At 38.5% G+C, this 24,344-nt stretch overlaps 1 long non-coding RNA gene across 4 annotated transcripts in view; it reads right to left on the bottom strand.

Annotated features, from left to right (window-relative positions):
• Window positions 1-22,252, bottom strand: part of LOC126412561 (uncharacterized) — a 570,924-nt gene extending 548,672 nt beyond the window's left edge. For all 4 annotated transcript variants that reach the window (XR_007575310.1, XR_007575311.1, XR_007575312.1 and 1 more), the window contains exons 1-2: window positions 21,995-22,252; window positions 21,073-21,722 (exon numbers count right to left, since the gene is read on the bottom strand). This is a non-coding gene — a long non-coding RNA (uncharacterized LOC126412561). The remainder of the gene's footprint in view (window positions 1-21,072; window positions 21,723-21,994) is intronic.
• Between the last annotated feature and the right edge of the window lie 2,092 nt (window positions 22,253-24,344).

A 24,344-nucleotide genomic window follows, 5' to 3' on the forward strand; every position in this document is an offset into this window, starting at 1 on the left:
CAAGAAAAGTCATCTATGTTTGGGTTTAAGAAAAATTGCACCTTAGTCTCATATGTGCCGAAACGAAATAGAGTGGCATTACTACTGTCAACGATGCACACAATGAAATATTGACGAAAATACAGGGAATGATAAAAAAAAACCTTACTAAGGGTGGAGTGGACGTTGTAGACGGAATGAGTGCAACATACAATGTAGCTAGAAACACAAGAAGATGTCCAATGGTTGTTTTTTATCGTATCATAAACACACAGCTGCGATAAATGCTGCTATTATTTACAACTCAAATCAGAAAGAACAACTGAGAAGAAGAGAGTTTTCGAGGCAGCTTTATTTTCGCTTCTGCATGATCATCTTCAGCAAAGAGTAATGTGACAAACATTGCCAAGGAAGATACCTGAAAGAATTGGAGAGCTTCACAGTGTGAAAATTTCTGAAGTGGAATCAACTGCGACTTCACGAGGACGGCGTGTGGATTGCAGAAGCAAAAACAGAAAAAACAAGATATATTTGTAAGAACTGCAAGGAATACATTTGCCTTGAACATTCTGTTGCTGTGTGCCAAGACTGTATCGACAAAATATCTGATTGAATACATCCATTATTTTGATAACTGTTAAATTTTATGTATCTCCATTTGTGTAAATATTTTTGACCAAAATATTAAATTTATCCTTTAAATATATTTACTAAACAGATTTGTAATGATATTACTTCATTTAATAACGCTTTCCTCCATAATATATAACTAAATGCAAATTCAGAAAGATAGAAACTACAAGGGTCTGTGAGACCTTCTGCATGTACTGAAGGACGACATTTAAAAGTTCGCAGCGTCAAAGAGAAAAAAATACATTAATCAAACGAGAAGCGACAGTCGGAAGCGCATCAGAGACGTAACTTTGTGCAGGGAAATGGGTGTGTCCAAGCTACTGCGAAGTAACAGGACGTAGTATTTGCAAACGAACAGGAGAAAACGTGAGTAAATACTATCAAAATTTAAAACAGAATCGATGAATATACAAACCAAACGAAAGCTTCCCAAAATCGTTCTCATTGTCCACAGGTCCAGATCAGTTACACGAAATTCCGTTTGATATATAAATCAAACTTGTCACAGCTAAGAACTAGGAAAATCCGACAACAGTAAGGGCAGAAACGAACATATGGTATAAATTTTACCAAAATACACAAATTATAGATCGGATGATAAAATTAATGCAGACGGTTTTCTAAAATGCCTCGTGTATGCTGATGTCTTGTGTTCTGATTTAGACTTGTGGCTTATTTTGCTGTGCAAGCACATGACACTCAGTGTAAAATAAAATCTAAAGTGCACATATGATTTAAATGACAACATTATGTGATGCATCATATTCCATAACCTAAAAAGAACTTGTATGTATGTATTTTCAGGAAAATAATAAGATACCCACTGAGGATGCTACAACTGTGGTGAACCACGTTTGGGTGATGAATTAAAACAATAATTTGTGTACTTACAAAAAGGTGGACTCATCCTTAATTCATTAACATTTTTCTGCAAGCACTGGAACTGAGTCCAAACTCAAACAGGCCTATGATGTAAATAGACTGTTGTATTACAGAAGATGAGAAGCTGAAACTCTCAGGAATACCTGTAATACTACCTTTACGACATAGTTCTCCAGTTGGCCAACTCTTAAAGTTGTTGGGCATATAACTGATGAAATGCAAGAGGAAATTACCAACAAATGAAGCCTTCAAAGCATGGTCTATGGGCAAGTATTCCACAGGGGATACTCAGGATCCACTATTTTATGTGTATTAATAATCTTGTGTTGCCTATATGTTTATTGTAAATGTTGTCGAAATAGCGGTAAGGAAATGTGTGGAATAGCAAGTATAGACCGTTGGGTCAGGAGAACTAAGGAAACTGAATCCCTTTCTCCAAAACCAGATTTCACACAATAATGCCCAAAATGATACAATGTAGTGGTAAAATATTGACATATTCTGTGAAAATATGTATAACACTGTTGGAAATAAATAATGATAGCAGTCATAATGTTTTGAGATGTGGTCAGAGGTAAAAATGTAATATGAGTGTTATGTTGTATATTTCTGTTGACAAGCAGAAGCATTTGTGCAATCATTTACTCAAGCAGCATCAGTATGGGACTGGCTTTCATTGGCCCTAAGTTTCCTTGAGAATTACACTGAGTTCTGTCTTGGAGCACCCTTTTAGCTGGTTGGTTCTTTACAGGTTTGAGTCCTGCAACTGCCCGCATGAAAGTCACTCTTCAGTTGCATCAATCGAGGTAAGCCCTTGTCAATCAAACATGTAATCCTTACTCCCTCTCAGGACAAGCCAATATTATTTCTTTATGGCTGTTCATCCCGTCTTACGGCATTGTTTTGCACAAAAAAGAGTATAGCATTGAAGATGATACATGAGAAATAATTTACTGATCAATGCGTGTGTGTGTGTGTGTGTGTGTGTGTGTGTGTGTGTGTGTGTGTGTGTGTGTGTGTTTGTGTTTGTTTTGCTGCTGTTGATCATGGTAAGGAGCTGTGTTGTGTTTCTACTGACAAATCATCTCTCTGCTCTAATGCCCCTGCATTAGGCAACATGCGTATGCAACGTCACGCTTGCAGAATTAAGTGAAGTTAGGTACTAAACATACGTACTGTGGCATGAAAGCCCCATAGCTATAGTAGTATTAAGTATTTGAATGTTGTTAATTTTATCACATTAATACACATGTATCTTGAAATATATGATGTTCCAAGTAACATTTCATGGCCACTGTTACAAGGAGTGGAGACATAATTTCATTTTTGCAATGTCAAGAATAAAACAGAGCTTCTAAAATGTGAATACATATTAGCAGCTACATGTGACAGTGGATCAAGGACACCATTCATCGGTATTACCAGGTAACTTCTATGTTAAGTGTTAATTGGCGCATGCCGGGGTGGCCAAGCAGTTCTAGGCGCTACAGTATGGAACTGTGCAATCGCTACAGTTGCAGGTTTGAATCATGCCTCGGGCATGGATGTGTGTGATGTCCTTAGGTTAGTTAGGTTTAAGTAGTTCTAAGTGTAGGGGACTGATGACCTCAGAAGTTAAGCCCCATAGTGCTCAGAGCCATTTGAACCAATTTGTTAATTGGCAGTGGGAACAACCATGGGTGTCAAATCATCATCAGCTGATTAATATACAGGGCTAGTCAGAATCAAGAAACAGATTTGAAACATTTATATCTTCCAAATTACAAACAGCAGCACCACAATTCCAACGTTTCTGGGCATACAACAGTTTAAATTTTGAATTCTAAAACTAGACTTGCTTCAAAACTGTTTATTTCCTCAACATGAAGGTGATTCAAATGACTTCAGCTTCATGCAATATGGTACCCTGGGTCATACCTCTAAGTTCATCCATTGTGACCTGAATGACATCATCCGATGATGTTGGACTGGAAGAAGAGGAGCAGAAGATGAACTTCATCGCCAGTGACCTCTCAGGTGTCCAGATCTGACTTCTATGTCTGAGGTTATGTAAAAGGCCACATTTTTATCCCTGTCTGAGGTTATGTAAAAGGCCACATTTTTATCCCCCCCCCTTTCCCCCCTTTGTCTGACACTCTTGAAAGTCTGTGACATCGCATTGTTGAAACTGTGAATTTGATAACAAGAGACCAGCTGCTTTGTGTGTGGCAGGCAATGGGCCATCATTTTGATATTTGTTGTGTAACACATGGTGCTCACATTAAATACATAAAAATTTGAATTTTCTCTTTCCAGGAACATCGGAGTCGTGTTTCTATATTTTGTAGTTTGAAACCGATAAATACCAGAAATCTCTTCCTTCTTTATGAATAGCCCTGTGAAATTGCTATTTTATTCATTAAAAACATGAAAATAACTCGCACAAGAATTTTGATGCAAGATCCTTTATTTCGACAGAAACAGATGAACTAGAATAACACCAAAGACTTTCTACGTTATGTTTAAACATTAAGATATAATACTATTAATCCCACAAATACATTCATATTCCCTTCCCATATTTTATATTATGTCAGTGATTATTTCCATCACTTGTAACTTATCATATAGTACCTATTTTGTAAGAATGCTAGCTGCCTGTCAGCTTTTACCTCGTCCATAAATACCTAATCCACATATAAATCTCATGGCACTTTGATTGTTTGTTTGTTGCTGTCTTCAGTCTGAAGACTGCTTTGATGCAGTTCGCCACACTAGCGAAACCTTTAGAAGCCTCTTTATCTTCACCTAATGACTATAAGCTACATTTATTTGAACTGCTTGCTGTAGTCCAGTCTTACTGTGCATCTACAATTTTTATCCACCAGGCCTCCCTCCATTAATGAAACTAATGATTCTACAACCGCTCACACACACACACACTCTGCAAGTCACTGTACAGTGCACGGTAGAAGGTACCATGTTCTGTTACAATTCATTTACTTTCCTGTTCCACTCGCAAATAGTGTGACAGAAAAACAGCTGTCTATAAGCCTCTGTAGAAGCCCCGATTTCCAGATGTAAAATGTACATTGATGGCAGTAGAACTGATCTGGAGTCATTCTCAAAAGCCGGTTCTCTAAATTTCCACAACACTGCTTTGTGAAAAGAAGACAGACTTCCCTCCAAGGATTCTCATTTCAGTTTTAAGTAGCATCTCTTTAATACTTGTGTGCTGGTTAAACTTACTGGTAGCAAATCTAACAGCATGTTTCTGAATTGCTTTTGTGTCTTCCTTTATTCTGACCTGGTGGGATCCCAAACAGTTGAGCAGTTGAAAAGAATGGGTGACACTATTCTATATGCTATCTACTTTACAGGTGAGCGACACTTCCCCAAATTTTTTCCGATAGAACAATGCTGAGCATTTGCCTTCCCTACTGCCAGTCTGGTACGCCCATTCCATTTCATATCACTTTTCAGTGTTATGCCTAGATATTTGAGTGATGTGATTATGTCAAGCAGCACACTACTAATGGTGTATTTGAATGTTGCAGTACTGCTTTTCTTAGTCACCTGTATTAACCTACATTTTTCTGCACTTAGAGCAAGTTGCAGTTCATTACACCACCTAGAAATTCTGTCCAGGTCAGATTGCCTCCTCCTACAGTCACTCAATGACAACACTTTCCCATAGAGCAAAACATCATCAGATAACGGCAATAAATTTTGTGCAGCCTGTCAGTCAGATCATTTATGTGAATATAGAGTAACAGTGGTCCTATCACACTTCCGTGTGGCACTCGTGGTAATACACTTGTCTCTGACGAACACCCACTGTGAATGACAACACTCCGGCATCTATTATCTAAGAAGTCTTCAAACCACTTACATGTCTAGGAACCTTATCCACGTGCTCTGACCTTTGTCAACAGTGTGCAGTGGACACTTTCTGGAAATTTAGGAATATGGAATCTGCCTGTTGTCCTCCACCATGGTTTATAGGATATCATGTGAAAAAAAGGCGGCCTGGTTTGACTTGAGTGAGGCTTTCTAAATATGTACAGATTTGTGGTTACAAGCTTTTCTGTTTTAAGAAAATTTATTATATTTATTTTAAAGAAATTTATTATATTCAGACTCAGAATGTGTTCAGAACTTCTGCAGCAAATAATTGTTATGGATATTAGTCTGTAATTATAACATACTGACAAATTTTACCAACAGAATAACGATATAAAAATATATATATTTTTTAAGAATTCAGTGCCATGTCATGGGAATATTCACATGACAAGGGAACTATCAGAACTTACCAATGTTGTGTTTTGCTTTCTTTGTACCACACTATTGTAACTGAACTTGTAAGTTTTTAAATACTATTCATCTTCATGACACAACACACACCATTAAAAAATTAAATTATCAATATAATCAAACACACGAACAAAATTGTAGCACTAAAATAATAGTGAACAATAAATGCAAGTCTTTTTCATCTGCAGAAAAGTGTTAATACACATGAAGAAGTTACCTCATAATTGTTACTGTCATAAATATATTTGTATTTGATTGTTTAATGAGGAAGGTCAATAGCAGTTACTGATGAGAAAAGCATCTCTCTGTGTGATTTTCAGTTTTTTTTTTGGTATAATTTATGATTGAGAGTAAATATTCTGTGTAAAACTACAGACTGCAAACTACTGTTGGTCTGGAAACTATTCAGCTTTACAGGTTACGGGTCCAGTTTCAGTGAACTGTTGTTGGCAAATCTTCTAAACTGTATTTAGTACAGTTAAGTGTTAAAAACAAAAATTTTAAGCATGCTAGAAAATACAGTTCCAAGATGTTAATGTGTCGACAAATGAGTTTAGAGCACTGTCAGTTGAATTTTGAGGTTAGAAACATTAACAACTGAGTTTTAGGTTAAAAGATTTGTGTTCAGAAAGTAACTTGTGATCATACAGTGTACTCTTAGATCGAGGTCTGCAGAAATGGGTACATTGCTTTATAAGGTACATAAATCATTACTCCAAGAATTTGACTGGTGAGGCCTTCACATCACGGTTAGCCTGGGCTTCAGCAGTTGTGATGTTGGGAGTAGGATTAAGGTTTTTAAAGAAGGATTGAGATGCAAGGCTGGAAGTCAGGAATTCCTGGAAGGTTTGGAGAGGGTGATTTTGAGGAGGAGGAGGTGGGTCCCGCTGACTGATCCATCGTCATTCTTCTGGCGGACAAGGGTTCCACGACCGTGGTACTTGATCGTCGGGAGTATGTGACTGAGGGACTGCGTCAGCTTTCAGACAACACCACATACAAAGTTTGCCAAGGTAACCCCATTCCCGATGTCCAGGCGGAGCTTCAAGGAATCCTCAGAACCTTAGGCCCCCTGCAAAACCTTTCACCTGACTCCATCAACCTCCTGACCCCACCGACACCCCGCACCCCTACCTTCTTCCTAAAATCCACAAACCCAATCATCCCGGCTGCCCCATTGTAGCTGGTTACCAAGCCCCCACAGAACGTATCTCTGCCTACGTAGATCAACACCTTCAACCCATTACATGCAGTCTCCCATCCTTCATCAAAGACACCAACCACTTTCTCGAACGCCTGGAATCCTTACCCAATGTGTTACCCCAGGAAACCATCCTTGTATCCATTGATGCCACTTCCTTATACACAAATATTCCGCACGTCCAGGGCCTCGCTGCGATGGTGCATTTCCTTTCACGCCGATCACCTGCAACCCTACCTAAAACCTCTTTCATCATCACCTTAGCCGGCTTCATCCTGACCCACAACTTCTTCACTTTCGAAGGCCAGACATACCAACAATTAAAGGGAACAGCCATGGGTACCAGGATGGCCCCCTCATACGCCAACCTATTGATGGGTCGCTTAGAGGAAGCCTTCTTAGTTACCCAGGCCTGCCAACCCAAAGTTTGGTACAGATTTATTGTTGACATCTTCATGATCTGGACTCACAGAGAAGAAGAACTCCAGAATTTCCTCTCCAACCTCAACTACTTTGGTTCCATCAGAGTCACCTGGTCCTACTCCAAATCCCATGCCACTTTCCTTGACGTTGACCTCCACCTGTCCAATGGCCAGCTTCACACGTCCATCCACATCAAACCCACCAACAAGCAACAGTACCTCCATTATGACAGCTGCCACCCATTCCACATCAAACGGTCCCTTCCCTACAGCCTAGGTCTTCGTGGCAAACGAATCTGCTCCAGTCCAGAATCCCTGAACCATTACACCAACAACCTGACAACAGTTTTCGCATCCCGCAACTACCCTCCCGACCTGGTACAGAAGCAAATAACCAGAGCCACTTCCTCATCCCCTCAAACCCAGAATCCCCCACAGAAGAACCACAAAAGTGCCCCACTTGTGACAGGACACTTTCCGGGACTGGACCAGACTCTGAATGTGGCTCTCCAGCAGGGATACGACTTCCTCAAATCCTGCCCTGAAATGAGAAACATCCTTCATGAAATCCTCCCCACTCCACCAAGAGTGTCTTTCCGCCGTCCACCTAACCTTCGTAACCTGTTAGTTCATCCCTATGAAATCCCCAAACTACCTTCCCTACCCTCTGGCTCCTATCCTTGTAACCGCCCTCGGTGTAAAACCTTTCCCATGTACCCTCCCACCACCACCTACTCCAGTCCTGTAACCCGGAAGGTGTACACGATCAAAGACAGAGCCACATGTGAAAGCACCCACGTGATTTACCAACTGACCTGCCTACACTGTGATGCATTCTATGTGGGAATGACCAGCAACAAACTGTCCATTCGCATGAATGGACACAGGCAGACAGTGTTTGTTGGTAATGAGGATCACCCTGTGGCTAAACATGCCTTGGTGCACGGCCAGCACATCTTGGCACAGTGTTACACCGTTCGGGTTATCTGAATACTTCCCACCAACACCAACCTATCCGAACTCCGGAGATGGGAACTTGCTCTTCAATATATCCTCTCTTCCCATTACCCACCAGGCCTCAATCTCCGCTAATTTCAAGTTGCCGCCACTCATACCTCACCTGTCATTCAACATCATCTTTGCCTCTGCACTTCCGCCTCGACTGACATCTCTGCCCAAACTCTTTGTCTTTAAATATGTCTGCTTGTGTCTGTATATGTGTGGATGGATGTGTGTGTGTGTGTGTGTGTGTGTGTGTGCGTGCGTGTGTGTGTGTGTGTGTGTGTGTGTGTGTGTGTGTGTGTGTGTGTGTGCGCGCGAGTGTATACCCGTCCTTTTTTCCCCCCTAAGGTAAGTCTTTCCACTCCCGGGATTGGAATGACTCCTTACCCTCTCCCTTAAAATCCACATCCTTTCGACTTTCCCTCTCCTTCCCTCTTTCCTGATGTTGCCTCATCAGGAAAGAGGGAATATATATATATATATATATATATATATATATATATATATATATATATTCAAAAACCTTCTCCATGGAAACGTGTACATGAGCCAACTTTCATGATAACCCGCAAACAATGTCAAAATCTTTTGTAAGGTACTCTATTCCATGCGTTGTCCGAAATATTATGTACACAGTGATGTTCCTCTTGATGGTCAAGTGTGCAAAATTTCTTCAAGATCGGAATAAAACTGTAGGTTGGTGTAGAAGTGTGTAAGTAAAGTACCCTCCGCCAAGCACCAATCAGAATTTTAAGCAGACAGTGCCCTTCATCCTGCTTTGAACATCAAGTGTGCCAAATTTCATCAAGATCGGAATAAAAACGTACAATTTGTCGAATTCTGTTAGGTAAAGTAACCTCTGCCATGCACCCTATGAAATTTTATGTAGACTGTGACCTTCCTCTTGGTTTCAAGGTATAGTGTGAAAATTTCTTCAAGATTGTATGCAATACAAACACACGGAAACAATGAAAACACACTTTCAGTTTTTCTCAAATTTTCCAATTTTTCGGTCGATTTTCCAAAAATGTTATTTCATAAAAACCTTGTCCTGATAATTACAAACACAGCAAAAAAAATTAAAAAAATTGCCAAATTGGTCCAGCCGTTCGCGAGTTTTACGCTTATCAACACATTTGGCAATTCATTTTTATTTACATAGATAATAAGCCGGAAATATACGCGTAAAGGACGAATGTACAAATATATATATAATGTTGGGGTTTGTCTTTTGGTGCTCAGGTAAAATAAAAAGTTGTAACTAACGCTGATACTACGACAATGACGCGCGCAGACTAAACGGCTGCGTAGCGCAGCTCAGCAGTAATATGGGCAGGCAAGCAAGTTTTCCACAGCCTGCCCGGGTTGGGTTCTGCTTGGCTTGGCTTGGCTGGGAGTGGAGCAGCCTGCCCGTTCTGTTGACAACGCGCAGCGGCCTGCCCATCGGGCAAGCATGGGTGGGTTAAAAGCAGAACATGTACACCACTGTGCGTGGGGGCCGTACCAGCTAGGCCTAACGGGATATTGAACGTATACAGATATGGGCAGCATGAATGGTCACAGGTTTTTTTAATCCATGGGAGAGTGTCACAGAGATACTGAAGGAACTGAACTGAAAGACTCTGCAAGATATACATAAACTACCCTGAAAATGTCCATTAACAAAGTTTCAAGAACTGGCTTTAAATGATTACTGTAGGAATATACTACAAACCCGTATACATTGTACATAAATGGTACAATGGGATGTACCCTCTGCCATGCATCTCACCGTGGTTTGGAGAGTATGGACGTAGATATAGGTGCAGAAGTAAATTCAGTTGTGCTGCCGAGAAGTGTGTAATGATTCTTGCTGTTCATATTATATATTTATGACTTTGCAGAAAATACTAATAGTAACCTCAGAATATACTATGACTATAATATCCGTAAGTCACAGTTGCAATCAGTGAATGCATACAATCATCTGCATATAACAAACTGTATGTATATGAACAGGAACGGTCATAGTTTCAGTAATATGTAAAGTAAGGAGCAAATCAGTTCGTTGGGGAATACTGTGGAAATGCAATCAGTCTACAAAAGAGATTGCTTATAAAATTCTTGTGCAACCCACCGTACTATGTTGCTCAAGTGTGAGTGACCCATATCAAATAGGACTAATTGTGGATACGAAGCCATGCAAAGAAGAGAAGCACAAACAGTCACAGGTTTGTTTGACCCACAGGAGAGTGTTACAGAGATGCTGAGAAAACTAACTAGCAGGTGCTTGGAGACAGATGCACACTATCCTGTAAAAAGGTGCTTAGAAAATTTCAAGAAGCGACTTTGATGAGTCTAGAAATATATTATAAGCCCCAAAATACTGTTTCCACTGAGATCACAAAGACAAGATTACAGTGTGCACCAAGATGTTCAAGCAATGATTCTTCCACACTCCAAATGTGATTGTAACAGCAAGAGGCCTTAATAATTGATGCAATGCACAGTACCATCCACTTCACTGGGGTTTACTGAGCACAGATGTAGAAACATGGAAACTTCAAGGAATGAAAATAATATAAGTATGTATAAAACTAAAAGGGAGATTTTAATGATGAGGAGCTATAATTCTTTTATAAATATGGTACAAATAAACTAGTCTGTGATGAGTGCTGTAACATGTTACAAATCATTATGACAGATATACTACTTAGTAACCAACTGAAACACCAGGATGGATGAAGAGTGCTACAAAATGAAGCATTTTGAATGTGTCAAATTGATGTGTGGCTGTTCAGCAAACAGAAATGGACCCAATAATTTCTGATATTTTGTTCTGCATAAAAGAAGCATGGGAAGAAAAAATCGGCTATCAAAGCCAGTGCTACATGCAGCGGTTTATGACCATCACAATAAGGAAACATCAGCTGATAGCAGATTTGTGGATGGTATGACTATTGAAAACATCATAGGTTGGCATTTAGTGATAGAGTAGAAATTCACAAAAACCAGAAATTTAGTTTACACTGATATTTGTGGACTCACGGAGGAAAGTCATTTTCAGGATCATCAGTACTTTCCTTTATTTAAAGATGATTTTTCCAGTTTCATTGTTCCATAGTTTTTGCCACACACAGGTGACATTAAAGAAAAATTACCACTGTTTTAAAAAAATATAAAGAAATAATCTGATTTTACAGTGGGAAAATTACATATAGATGGTGGTAACGAGTTTAGTGACAATGATATGAGTCATTTTGCAGGCTCAATTATACAAAAACTTTCTATTACTGAAAAACATACTTCTCAGTAAAATGGAGTTGCTGAGTTTGAACACGGAATCCTGTGTGAAATGGTACATTCTCGGCTCTGCTCTGCTACACATCTACTTAAAGCATTGTGGGATGAAGCAATTTCGGCTGTAGCCTGTACCTTGAATCAAATTGGCCCCTTGAAAATTAAGGCAAGTCTCCATTTCAAACACTTTTCAAGAAGGGAGGTCAGTTCAATAATTTTGTACGATTTGGAACAAAGCATTATGCTTGGATCCCAACATGAAAACAGAAAAAAATTGGTGATAAATCTACTAAAAAATATGTGGTTGGTTAAGTAGATTGTCAGTATCACGTTTACTTTCCTGAAGAATGATCTGTCTCATATGCAGAGATTTGTAGCTTCCAACAATTACTAAAGCCACTGAATCATGTTAAAACGGCTGTCTGTACATCAGGTATTGAGAAAGATGATGAGGTTTCAGGAATCTGACATGAAACAGTTAAATTTGAAGAGATTAGTCAACAAGATCGTTTCAACAGAGATATATCTAATCACCATGTTAGCAATCACTTGCATGTCAGTGAAGTACAGTTTCGTAACAACTTAGAAGTAAGTTACAGTAAAGATTCAGACCATCGGCCAAGGATGATGCTCCTTCATGAACCAGCAAGGAATTATACAGAAGGAAGCAAATGAGAATTATCTTAAATAAGTAAGGTGAGTGCAAACTGGCTTTACAATATAAAATTAAATGCAAATGGTAAAGTGGTTTGATAAAGTCAAAAGGGTATGTATGGTGATTTGGAATAGGTTATACTGACATATTTAGTCCTGCAGCAAGATCTGAGACATGACTGGGACATGAAACAATTTTATATAAGGACTGCATTTCTAAATGGTATTTTTGAAGAAGGAATTTTAATGCATCAACCAGTATGCTACGACAGTAAAAAGGGAACTGTAAGCAAAGTGTTGAAAACTATGGTTTGAAACAACCATCAAAATGCTGATATACATGTGCTGTTAAATTTCACAGTGGATGTCATATCTGGGAGATCTGTATTGATCTTTACGTATTCCACAACGAAAATACAAAACCATTAGTGCTTTTTCCTGTTGCTGATGGACTGATTATTGAGCAAAGTCGTATGTGTAGGCAGATGTGCTCAACACCACAAAGCAGGTCAGTATGGAGAGTACATGGCTTTAGCAAGTACAGCACCACAACAGGTGCACTTTGGCACATATAAATACTGGCTGTCCAGCCAAGCACATCACCACAGCATTACTCAAATCTGCAAGTCATTGAGTAGTCAACAATCATTGCGTCAACGCCAGCTGAGGTCCAGACACCACATGATGAGCTGGGGGTCAAATTGAGGCCCTTCCTGCCTCTAGGCCAGTGGGATCACATAGCCAGATGTCACTTGTCTGAGCTGAACAACTACGGCTACCTCACTAGCACCGAAACAAAATAAGTCAGCCAAATCAGCACATGACACAGTGCTGCTGCAGAATGTCTACTGTGCAAGGCTGCTCTGTGCTTGGGTCATGCCAAGTGCCATCTCTACCACAATGTTTCTCCACTGTGAGTTCAAAACCTGACCACATCATGGAACATGGATGCTGTAGAACAATGTCACACTCGCCACATGATGAAAGTGTACAACTGCAGCTGCAATAAAATTGTTGAAATGATAAAGAATTTGTATGCATGTCACCTGTCTTTCTATGGCCACTTTACACATCTGACAGACTCCTGTAGTGTTCATCTACCCATCGTTCCCCCAACACTCAGGTGGAGGGAGCTGGATGCCATCCTGGAGAACACCTTTCCACCAATTGGTAGTGGACATTTGATGCTAATCTGCTACAATGAGCTCTGCTGATCGAGAGAGTAAATGTATCGAACAGCAGTTGGCTAATTGGTTCCACATCACTGTAGACGATCTTGATTACTAGCTAGGTTTATAAATCAAGAACTTGGAAAATTGGATTCAAATAAATCAGTCTGCATTTAAGATGAGGAATTTACAGAAATGCTGCATGATGGATCAAAATCATTATCTTTACCAACAGAAAGAAGATGGATAGCAGGTAGGTCACTAGGTTTCAATAAAGCTGAACTTTGAACTTCTGAGGTCATCAGTCGCCTAGAACTTAGAACTAATTAAACGTAACTAACCTAAGGACATCACACACATCCACGCCCAAGGCAGGATTCGAACCTGCGACTGTAGCAGTCGCTCGGCTCCAGACTGTAGCGCCTAGAACTGCACGGCCACTCCGGCCGGCTGAGTTTCAAGGTGATGCAGTTGTATGAAAGAGTAAACTATGGTAGTGTGTCATTCTTCTGCCAACTGAGGCTCAATATATAGATGCATGTGATGCTTTCAAATCATTTTTGTGGTTACATTGACTTCTGAGAGAACTTAGAGCTGTTGATGGGTCTTCTGTTCTTAACTTACAATTAGTTGTACAAAGTACACACCATGAACTTTCAGATTTATAATGTGATAGTAAGACAGAGCTTTCAAAACGAAATTTTCAATTGTCAAAGATTTCGAGGGGCAAATCTGGTTTTAGAGTTGCTGACAATTGCAAAGGTAGCATAAGTAGGCAATGGTTGACTAAAACAGGTGAAAGAAATGCAAGACAAATGGGTAGCTTTTAAAGATGAAACAGTGAGATAACAGAGAATCAAATAAGCAAAAAGACAAAGTTCAATAGAAATCCATGGGTAACACATTAGTTACTGAAGATACGTAACACAAGGAGAAAATGTAAAAATGCAACAAATGAATCAGACAAAAGGAATTACAGATATCTAAAAAATGAGATTGATATGAAGTGCAAATGGCCAAATGATTCTTCTTCTCTGCAGGCTCGTGCTTTGCGGCAGTCTGCTAATCTGTACAAATAAAATGCCTCGTATTTTTGGGAGTGTTGTATAATCAGTCGGGAAACCTCAGATCAAGTGGATATTTGGCTTTGATGAAGTTTAACCTTCCGAAGAAGTAATGGAGCTCTTGGATTATTAAATGCAGGTTCGTATCCAGTCTTTCGGAACTTCCCTTCTGATCAACAATTACACAATATATATATATATTTTTTCCCTTTTAATCGTACAATTTCGTATCAGTTATCTTTTGTCATAAATCTCAATATTCAGATTACAATTCTTCAAACAATGCTCAGGCTAATCGGCATGAAGACAATCTCGGAACATTTTTTCTAAAAACCACCAGAGAGAGTACTACAAAGAATAATTATGCGCTCATGGCATAGCTATTGTATGAAACTACTTTGCGCATGGATTCTGCAAGTATGAAGATAGAAAATTAGTAAACATCATTCAAGGGCAGAATTGTATCAGAATAATTCATCGAATATAAAGAGAGATTACACAGTCCATGACAAAACTCATTCTACCTGGTACACCAAGATATAAGAGAGAGACAAATTACTGTTACTGCTGGACTTTAAGAATAATGTAACCATTCAAATTCCAAAGAAAGCAGTTGCTGATCGGTGTGAATATTATCGAACTAGTATATTACTGAACTAGTATTATTAAGTCACGGCTGCAAAGTAAGTACAAGAATTATTTACAGAATCATGGAAAATGGTGGAAATTAATCAGTTTGGGTTCCAGGGAAATGCAGGAACATACAGGGCAGTAAATACTGTATCATCAATTTTAGGTTCATACATTTGTATATTTAGAGAAAGCTTTTGGCAATGTTGACTGGAGTATAAATACAGGAATCATACTGTGTTGTAAGGCAGCTGAAGTGAAATACAGGGAGCAGTTGGTTATCTACAACTAATATTGACATCAGACTTTAGTTATAAATGTTGAACGGCATCAAAGGAAAGTAGTAGCTGAGATAGTAGTGAGAAAGTGTTAACCTCTCCCCAATGTTTTTCAATATGTACATCAAGCAAGCTGTACAGGAAACCAAGGAGGTATTCAGACAAGACATTAAACTTCAAGGAGACGAAATAAAAACTTTTTGAGGCCTGCTAACAACACTGTAAAGACAGCAAAGGAAATAGAAGAGCAGTTGAATGGAATAGACAGTGATTCGGAAAGAGGTTATAACATTAATATCAACAGTAGCAAAATAAGGGTAATGGCATGCAGTCCAATTATATCAAGTAATGCTGAAGAAATTAGATTGGGAGAGTATACATTAAAAGTAGTTGGTGAGTTTTGCTATTTGGACAGGAAAATAATTCATGATTGCAAAAGTATGGAAGATGCAAAATGCAAACTGGCAATAGAAAGAAAAGCATTTCTGAGAAAGAGAAATTTGTTAATATCCAACATAAACTTAAGTGTTATGAAGTATTTTCTGAAGATATTTGACTAGAGTATAGCCTTGTGTGGAAGTGAAATATAGATGATAAACATTTCAAACAAGGAAAGAACAGAAGCTTTTGAAATGAGTTGCTACAGAAGGATGCTGGGCACTAGGTGAATACAAGTAACTAATGGGGTACTGAATCAAAATGGGGGAAAAAGAAATTTGTGGCACAATTTGACCAAAAGAAGGGATTGGTGTAGAACACATCTGAACCACCAGCCAATCTCCAACTAATGGTGAAAATGAATGTACAAATTTTAAACAACTGATCCTTGAATGTGGCATCAAATTGCTGCTTTAAGGCATCTCATGTATCACTAGCTGTTTCCTTTTTCATTACCACTGATACACTTCATGGATAGTAGCACTTGCTGTCATACACACTGTATAAATGTTTGCCTTAGGAAACAAATAAAACAGTTCCTTGAGCTTTTTGATTTGTGTTTCTGCAGCACCTTCTTTGAATGGCTGGAGCTTCAGTAATGTTTTGTCAATGACATTCAAAACACCTTCATGGTACTTGAATACCTTCTTTTTCCAGCCTCACCAGTCAAATTCTTGGAGTAATGATTTATGTACCTTATAAAGCAATGCACCCATTTCTGCAGACCTTAATCTAAGTGTACACTATATGATCACAAGTTACTATCTGAATGCAAATCTGCAGCTGTTAATGTTTCTAATGTCAAAATTCAACTGACAGTGCTCTAAACTCATTTGTCAACACATTAACATCAACTTGCAACTGTATTTTCTAGCATGTTTAAAATTTTTCTTTTTAACACTTAACTGTACTAAATAGGTTTAGAAGATGATTTGCCAACAACAGTTCACTGAAACTGGACCCGTAACCTGTAAAGTGGAATAGTTTCCAGACCAACAGTAGTTTGCAGTCAGTAGTTTTACACAGAATATTTACTCTAAATCATAAATTGTACAAGAAAAAACTGAAAATTACACAGAGAGACGCTTTTCTCATCCGTAACTGCTATTGACCTTCCTCATTAAACAATCAAATACAAATATATTTATGACAGTAACAATTATGATGTAACTTCTTCATGTGTAATAACACTTTTCTGCAGACGAAAAAGACTTGCATTTATTGTTCACTATTATTTTAGTGCTACAATTTTGTTCGTGTGTTTGATTATATTGATAATTTAATTTTTAATGGTGTGTGCTGTGTCATGAAGATGAATAGTATTTAAAAACTTACAAGTTCAGTTACAATAGTGTGGTACAAAGAAAGCAAAACACAACATTGGTAAGTTCTGATAGTTCCCTTGTCATGTGAATATTCCCATGACATGGTACTGAATTCTTAAAAAATATATATATTTTTATATCGTTATTCTGTTGGTAAAATTTGTCAGTATGTTATAATTATGGACTAAAATCCATAACAATTATTTGCTGCAGAAGTTTTGAACACATTCTGAGTCTGAATATAATAAATTTCCTTAAAACAGGAAAGCTTGTAACCACAAATCTGTACATATTTAGAAAGCATAACTCAAGCCAAACTCAGCTCACCTTTTTTGCACATGCTATCCACGAGTGCCACACGGAAGTGTGATAGGACCACTGTTACTCTATATTCACATAAATGATCTGATAGACAGGCTGCACAGAAATTTATTGCTGTTATCTGATGATGTTTTGCTCTATGGGAAAGTGTTGTCATTGAGTGACTGTAGGAGGAGACAATGTGACCTGGACAGAATTTCTAGATGGTGTGATGAACTGCAACTTGCTATAAGGGCAGAAAAATGTAGGTTAATACAGGTGACTAGGAAAAGCAGTACTGCAACATTCAAATACACCATTAGTAGTGTGCTGATTGACATAATCACATCACTCAAATATCTAGGCATAACATTGCAAAGTGATATGAAATGGAATGGGCGTACCAGACTGGCAGTAGGGAAGGCAAATGGTCAGCATTGTTCTATTGGAAAATTTTTGGGAAAGTGCAGCTCACCTATAAAGTAGATAGCATATAGAACAGTGTCACCCATTCAAATGGTTCAAATGGCTCTGAGCACTATGGGACTTAACTGCTTTGGTTATCAGTCCCCTAGAACTTAGAACTACTTAAACCTAACTAACCTAAGGACATCACACACATCCATGCCCGAGGCAGGATTCGAACCTGCGGTCACGCGGTTCCAGACTGTAGTGCCTAGAACCGCACGGCCACTCCGGCCGGCAGTGTCACCCATTCATTTGAACTGCTCAACTGTTTGGGATCCCCACCAGGTCAAAATAAAGCAAGACATAAAAGCAATTCAGAGACATGCTGTTAGATTTGCTACCAGTAAGTTTTATCAGCACGCAAGTATTAAAGAGATGTTTCTTAAAACTCAAATGAGAATCCCCGGAGGGAAGTCGATCTTCTTTTCACAAAGCAGTGTTCTGGAAATTTAGAGAACCAGCATTTGAGGCTGACTCCAGATCAGTTCTACTGCCATCAATGTACATTTTGCATCTGGAAATTGGGGCTTCTACAGAGGCTTATAGACAGCTATTTTTCTGTCACATTAGTTGCGAGTGGAACACAAAAGTAAATGAATTGTAACAGAACATGGTACCTTCTACCGTGCACTGTACAGTGACTTGCAGAGAGAGAGAGAGAGAGAGAGAGAGAGAGAGAGAGAGAGAGAGTGTGTGTGTGTGTGTGTGTGTGTGTGTGTGTGTGTGTGCAGTTGTAGAATCATAAGTTTCATTAATGGAGTGAGGCCTGGTGGATAAAAATTTTAGATGCACAGTAAGACTGGACTACAGCAAGCAGTTCAAATAAATGTAGCTTATAGTCATTAGGTGAAGATAAAGGGGCTTCTGAAGGTTTCGCTAACAGGGCGAGCTGCATCAAAGCAGTCTTCAGACTGAAGACAGCAACAAACAAGCAATCAAAGTGCCATGAGATTTATATGTGGATTAGGTATTTATGGACGAGGTAAAAGCTGACAGGCATCTTACAAAATGGTTACTGTATGCTAAGTTGCAAGTGATGGAAATAATCACTGACATAATATAAGGGAATATGAATGTATTTGTGAGATTAATAGTATTATATCTTAACAATGTTTGAAACATTATGTAGAAAGTGTTTGGTGTTATTCTAGTTCTTCTGTTTCTGTCGAAAAAGAGGATCTTGCATAAAATTTCTTGTGTGAGTTATTTTCATGTTTTTAATGAATAAAATACCAATTTTACAGGTTTATTCAAAAAGATAGAAGAGATTTAAAACTACAAAATATAGGAACATGATTCCAATGTTCCTGGACAGAGAAAATTCAAATTTTTATTATTCAATGTGAGCACCATGTGTTGTACGACAAATATCAAAATGGTGGCCCATTGCCTGCCACACACAAAGTAGCTGGTCTCTTGTTATCAAATTCACAGTCTCAACAATGCGATGTCACAGACTTTCAAGAATGTCAGACAAAGGGGGGAAAGGGGGGGGGATAAAAATGTGGCCTTTTACATAATCTCAGACATAGAAGTCAGATCTGGACACCTGCGAGGTCACTGGTGATGAAGTTCATCTTCTGGTCCTCTTCTTCCAGTCCAACACCTGGAATGGTGTCATTCAGGTAACATTGGATGTACTTAGAGAAATGAGCTGGGGTACCATCTTGCATGAAGATGAAGTTGAGGAAATAAACAGTTTTGAAGCAAGTCTAGTTCTAGAATTCAAAATTTAACCTGTTGTATGTCCAGAAACGTTGGAATTATGGTGCTACCGTTTGTAATTTGGAAGATATAAATGTCTGAAATCTGTTTCTTGATTTTGAATAGCCCTGTATTTTAATCAGCTGATGATGATTTAACACCCATGGTTGTTCCCACTGCCAATTAGCAAAATGGTTCAAATGGCTCCGAGCACTATGGGACTTAACTTCTGAGGTCATCAGTACCCTAGACTTAGAACTACTTAAACCTAACTAACCTACGGACATCACACACATCCATGTACGAGGCACGATTCAAACCTGCAACCGTAGCGATTGCGCGGTTCCAGACTGTAGCACCTAGAACCGCTTGGCCCGCCGTTTGGCGCCAATTAACACTTAACATAGAAGTTACCTGGTAATACCGATGAATGGTGTCCTTGATCCACTGTCACATGTAGCTGCTAATATGTATTCACATTTTAGGAGCTCTGTTTTATTCTTGACATTATTGCAAAAATGAAATGATGTCTCCACTCCTTGTAACAGTGGCCGTGAAATGTGACTTGGAACGGCATATAAGTACCGTACTGCACTTAACTCTGCAACCGTGACGTTGCATACGCATGTTGCCTAATGCAGGGGCATTAGAGCAGAGAGATGATTTGTCAGTAGAAACCCAACAAAGCTTCTTACCATGATCAACAGCAGCAAAACAAACAACACACACAGTCTATCAGTAAATTATTTCTCATGTATTATCTTCAATGCTATATTCTTTTTTGTGCAAAACAATGCCATAAGACAGGATGGACAGCCATAAAGAAATAACGAGAAGGAGTAAGGATCACATGTTTGACTGACAAGGGCCTACCCCGATTGATGCAACTGAAGAGCGACTTTCATGCGGGCAGTTGCAGGACTCAAACCTGTAAAGAACCAACAAGCTGAAAGGGTGTTCTAAGACAGAACTCAGTGTATTTCTCAAGGAAACTTAGGGCCAATGAAAGCCAGCCCCATACTGATGCTGCTTGAGTAAATGATTACAGAAATTCTTCTGCTGCCTTCCCAAGACAGCTGTTAGAAACAAAGTACATTAATGTGATATTTCATCTCTGAATATTGGATTCTGGGACACCTCCCATCTTGTTGGTAAAATATTATAGACACTGACCTCAGAGACTATAAAATATTTTTGTCATCTCATCAGTAGTGTCAAAGAATTATTATGTCCATTTATTTACATTCACTTTACATTTTCATGTGACTACAACTCACAAAGTTCAGGCTGGTATCAGTCTTCATTGTGAACAGAAATATACAACACAACACTCATTTTACGTTTTTACCTCTGACCACATGTCACAAAATTATGACTGCTATCATTCTTTATTTTCAACAGTTTTATACATATTTTCACAAAATGTCAATATTTTACCACTACATTGTATCACTTTGGGCATAATTGTGTGAAATCTGGTTTTGGAGAAAGGGATTCAGTTTCCTTAGTTCTCCTGACCCAACAGTCTATACTTGCTATTCGACACATTTTCTTACCACTATTTCCACAACATTTACAAAAAACATATAGGCAGCACAAGATTATTAATACACATAAAATAGTGGATCCTGAGTATCCCCTGTGGAATACTTGCCCATAGACCATGCTTTGAAGGCTTCATTTGTTGATAATTTCCTCTTGCATTTCATCAGTTATATGCCCAACAACTTTAAGAGTTGGCCAACTGGAGAACTATGTCGTAAAGGTAGTATTACAGGTATTCCTGAGAGTTTCAGCTTCTCATCTTCTATAATACAACAGTCTATTTACATCATAGGCTTATTTGAGTTTGGACTCAGTTCCAGAGCTTGCAGAAAAATGTTAATGAATTAAGGATGAGTCCACCTTTTTGTAAGTACACAAATTATTGTTTTAATTCATCACCCAAACGTGGTTCACCACAGTTGTAGCATCCTCAGTGGGTATCTTATTATTTTCCTGAAAATACATACATACAAGTTCTTTTTAGGTTATGGAATATGATGCATCACATAATGTTGTCATTTAAATCATATGTGCACTTTAGATTTTATTTTACACTGAGTGTGTCATGTGCCTGCACAGCAAAATAAGCCACAAGTCTAAATCAGAACACAAGACATCAGCATACACGAGGCATTTTAGAAAACCGTCTGCATTAATTTTATCATCGGATCTTTAATTTGTATATTTTGGTGAAATTAATTGCATATGTTCGTTTCCTTCCTTACCGTTGTCGTGTTTTCCAAGTTCTTGGCTGTGACAAGTTTGTTTTATATATCAAACGCGATTTCGTGTAATGGATGTGGACCTGTGGACATCGAGAACGATTTTGTGAAGCTTTGGTTTGTATATTCATGGATTCTGTTTTGCATTTTGATAGTATTTACTCACGTTTTCTCCTGTTCGTTTGCAAATACTACGTCCTGTTAAATCGCAGTAGCTTGGACACACCCATTTTCCTGCGGCCTGCACAAAGTTACGTCTCTGATGCGGTTCCGACTGTCGTTTCTCGTTTGATTAATGTATTTTTTCTCTTTGGCGCCGCGAACTTTGAAATGTCGTCCTTCAGTACACGCAGCTGGTCTCACAGACCCTTGCAGTTTTTTTCTTTCTGAATTTGTATTTAGTTGTATGTTATGGAGGAAAGCGTTATTAAATGAAGTAATATCATTAAAAATCAGCTCAGTAAATATATTTGAAGGATACATTTAATATTTTGGTCAAAAATATTTACACAAATGGAGATACATAAAATTTAGCTGTTATCAAAATAATGGATGCATTCAGTCAGATATTTTGTCGATACAGTCTTGGCACACAGTAACAGAATGTTCAAGGCAAATGTATTCCTTGGAGTTCTTACAAATATATCTTGTTTTTCTGTTTTTGCTTCTGCAGTCCACACACCGTCCTCGTGAAGTCGCAGTTGATTCCACTTCAGAAATTTTCACACTGCAAAGCTTTCCAATTCTTTCAGTTATCTTCCTTGCCAATGTTTGTGATATTACTTTTTGCTGAAGATAACCATGCAGAAGCGCAAATAAAGCTGCCTCAAATACTCTCTTCTTCTCAGTTGTTCTTTCTGATTTGAGTTGAAAATTATAGCAGCATTTATCGCAGCTGTGTGTTCATGATACGATAAAAAACAACCATTGGACATCTTCTTGTGTTTCTAGCTACATTGTATGTTGCACTCATTCCGTCTACAAGAAAGTGATAATTTCTGGTTTTTTATCATTCACTGTATTTTCGTCAATATTTACATTGTGGTGCATCATTGTGACAGTAGTAATGCCACTCTATTTCGTTTCGGCACGTAAGAGACTAAGGTGCAATTTTTCTGAAACCCAAACATAGATGACTTTTCTTGTCGGATTTCAGTGTTAATAAATCCCCTTGGTACTTATCTCTTGTTCTTCCTTAGGATATTTGCGTAATGTTTTCATCAAAAAATAGTTCCCAGCACTGTAGAGGATTTGTAGCACTTTTCGCAGCACCTTTCACACCTGGGAAATGAGTTATGATGTGATGACAACGTGTGCAGGAGTTCTTTGGGGAGCACGTGAGTTTCACACTGTTCCGTCTTTACCGACAAACACATCACTGTCAGCACCACAATCACTGTCTTCTGATTCATTGTTTTTTGCATCAGTTGCACTAACAATATCAGGCGTTTCGTCACGTAAACAACCGTGACATGTCCACGGAAAATCATCGCTGACGAATTTTAGATATACTTCCGCGCACCTTTCGTGGACCAGTAGTTGCATTTGATACACAGAATACCCTTCATCACACTCTTTTCACATTCTCTACACGCAGAACTGTTCATTTTTTGCCTTTTTAACGAGAGATAAGCGTTACTACACTTTTCTATCGGCGCCATATTGCTGCAAAATGAAACATTATACAGACTACTGCACTGTTTAAAGAAAAGTTATTAAAAAGTCCAGAAGAAAATGCATCATGTCTGGGATTAGTGCACCTGATAATAAAATTAAAACAATTTGGAATATTGTTAAAAGCGAAACAGGGCAACTGAGAGCACAGGAAGACTGTATTTCTGTCAAACTCAGTTGAAAGTCTGTCAGCAAGAAGTCAGAAGGAGAAAACATTTTTAACAATGATTTTTTAAGTGTTTTAGAGAAAATAGGATCCAGCTATTCACTAGAAAATGCAAGGCTGTATGGGGAAGAGGCAATAACTATGCAGTATGATAAAACAAATTCAACCCACCTCTCCTACTAAAATGAGGAAAATAATAAATTGACTCAAAAGTAATAACTCACATGGAACTGACGGCATTTTCAACAGACTACTAAAAGCTTGTTCTCAACAGATTAGTAGGATTCTCAGCCACATATGTAGCAGCTCACTGAAACAGGGCATTTTTCCGGAAGGACTAAAATTTGATATTGTTAAACCATTGTATAAAAAAGGGGATACATCTGTTACTAACAACTACTGCGGAATTACACTTCTGATAGCTTTATCCAAAATTTTTGAAAAAATAATGTATTGGAGAGTAACATGACATATTAGTAAAAATGAAGTATGGCACTAATAAAATGTCAATTT

This window comes from Schistocerca serialis, chromosome 7, assembly GCF_023864345.2.
Source record: "Schistocerca serialis cubense isolate TAMUIC-IGC-003099 chromosome 7, iqSchSeri2.2, whole genome shotgun sequence".
Lineage (NCBI taxonomy): Eukaryota > Metazoa > Arthropoda > Insecta > Orthoptera > Acrididae > Schistocerca > Schistocerca serialis.